Below are 2,500 nucleotides of genomic sequence, written 5' to 3' on the forward strand. Positions count from 1 at the left end.
GCGTGAAACAAAGTAGTTATACAGTTGATTATACATAATTCGTTCAAAAATCTTAGATACACAGGGTAGAATAGGGCATGATACCTGAAGTAAGCAACATAATATTTCCTGATCAAAATTCCGGTGTCAGATGTCAATATCCCAAAGGGTCGGACACAATATGATGCACTACTTGACGCAAAAGAAGTTGAAGATTTTTCTAATTCTTTGTTAGACCACGCTTAGTGGTGGGTAAGTATCTCGAAATATTTCATCTAGGGGTAGGTGAGTCTGTTGGCCAAAGTGGGAAATGTCGCTGACCTTCTCCCCTATAGATGATGTGTGGTCGATATCCGAAATTGTCGACGGCAAGAGAAGGGTGAGTCGCGTGTCTCGTTCTTAGCGGATCAGTTCGCCATTTTGAGTCGCTTTGCTGTGGAAGTTCACATTGTGAGGACGGACGTACGGGCTGTTCAACAATTTTGTGAAAGGTAAAGAATTTTCGCTACGCATGAAAGGGAAGTTTTGGTCTATTTTGTTGCTTCTATTTTATCTGGAGGGAATTTACCTGCCTACTTTATAACAACAATCACATTTACGGCAAGTTAATTACTATGTGAGCCTTTGGTTTAGTCAAATGTGCCTTTGTCGCTTTTATTTTCCTTTGCTTTTAACCCATTGACTCCTGGAGATTCCCCATTGACGAGTAAAATCGTCTGGCGTTAGACAGATTAAAATACTAAGGGTGCGTTTTTTTGGGAAAATCAGAAAACGGATTCTTGAATCCAAGAACGGATTTTGCGTGCTTTTGGCAAAATCCAAAAAACGGATCATGAATCCAAAGTACCCACACTCGAGGAGGATACTTCGGATTAAATCAAAATCCCGATTTTTGAGATTCATAACTTCAGCGTTTTTTCGGGAAAGGATTTGAAAAAACGTATTTCTGACAAGCGGTTTTCCATGTAAAAATGATACACAACAGCTACTGTACGCGACAGAAATTACACTAAACGTTTCTTGACAGCCATAATATTGTTATCACCTTTTCGACATTGAAAAAGGCAGTTTTTTCGTCATTTCGGGGTATCGATTGCTAAGATTTGTACCCGACTCTTGGTGTGTTTGTTTGCGTCGCGGTCATGCGAAATAATCCTTTTTCAGATTTTGCGTTTTTTTGACGCTGAAGAATCCATTGATCCAAGATCAGAAATCCGTTTTGGGATTTTCCCAAAAAATCGCACCCTAAGTCTGGCAAAAATCGTCTGGCGTTAGACAGAGTAAAATACTAAGGGCGCTTTCCTTTTGTCAGAACTGGCCGGCCAGACCTGTCAGTTTTCAAAGAAAATCCAACAATTTTAAGGAACACTTACATGATAACCTCTCGTCTTCTTCCAGAGGGGTATATATCATCCTCGAAGAGTGTTAATTTGAAGGCGTTTTAGCGTTAAACCTTCCAAATGCCTGGTCTGGCCGGTCAGTTCTGTCAAATAGAAAGCGCCCTAAGTCTGGCAAATGATGTTGAGACAAATCCCGATGAGCAGCGCTCTGGATCAAGGTCACTTGCTGTTTTCACCGTACGTGCTCGGACGTGCAAGACTTCGCACTAACCGTTCGGTGCCACTCGCTCATATAAAGACAATACAGAGAAAATGAAGGAACGGATTGTTTAATCGTATTGGGTGGTTGTCTAGGTGATTTTCTCATTATATCGATATCGCGGGCGCATGCCCTCTTAACTTACAACCCGACGCGGGCGGTCATTTTTTACAACTGTGAAATGACCTCTTGTTATTATAAATGATAGAATCTTCGACCCTGTGGAGATTAAACTAGCAAAATTTCACTTCTTTAGCAATTTTCTTATAAAATTATTTACCTTGTTTGTGGTAGAAAACATGAAGCCAAAATCAAAAATTTTAACTGAAGAAAATGTAAATGTGGCAAGGGCACCCTACGTCAATTTTCGGAAAATATCTGTTCGGAGGACGATTTGAGATCTAGAATTTTCGGAACATTTGTTGTAAAATTTCTTGCTTGCCTGCTTGTCCTAGGATTTTCGAACATCTAAAAAATGGTATAATTGCCCATTTTTAACCGATTTTTACCCTAAAAAGGTCACCTAGAATTTTCGGGAGTCTTTTTTCTGGCTGAAATTTTCGAAAAGGTAAGTTTTGATCCCTATAATCTTCGGATCACTAGACTTTCAGCTAGGAAATCCGAACAGATGAAAAATTTTTAGGGGATAATAATATGCCTATATCTACCGTTTAAATACTAAAATATGTTTAACAAAACTAGGTTTAAGTGGTTTAGAACTATATTCTCGTTGGGTGCCCCTGATGTGGTAAGTACGGAACGAAAACTTGTACTCGACTTCTTGCTTGGACTCTTGACTCACACAGTTTGAGAAATGACTGCAACGTTATTCAGCGTCTTTTTGTCATACAATTTGATTAGAAGAGACATGATGCGGAAACGCAGTTACTTCGAAACGGAACGTTACTTCGGCAAAAACGAA

At 39.5% G+C, this 2,500-nt stretch overlaps 1 protein-coding gene across 2 annotated transcripts in view; it reads right to left on the minus strand.

The window, feature by feature from the left end:
- Nucleotides 1–1,633: 1,633 nt before the first annotated feature.
- The window catches only part of LOC138060479 (transient receptor potential cation channel subfamily A member 1-like), a 42,806-nt gene continuing 41,939 nt past the window's right edge, over nucleotides 1,634–2,500 (minus strand). For both annotated transcript variants that reach the window (XM_068906272.1, XM_068906273.1), the window contains one exon: nucleotides 1,634–2,500. This exon is cut by the window's right edge and continues 399 nt beyond it. The gene's annotated coding sequence lies outside the window, so the exon portion shown is untranslated.

This window comes from Montipora capricornis, chromosome 8 (assembly GCF_036669925.1).
Source record: "Montipora capricornis isolate CH-2021 chromosome 8, ASM3666992v2, whole genome shotgun sequence".
In the NCBI taxonomy this organism is placed as follows: Eukaryota; Metazoa; Cnidaria; class Anthozoa; order Scleractinia; family Acroporidae; genus Montipora; species Montipora capricornis.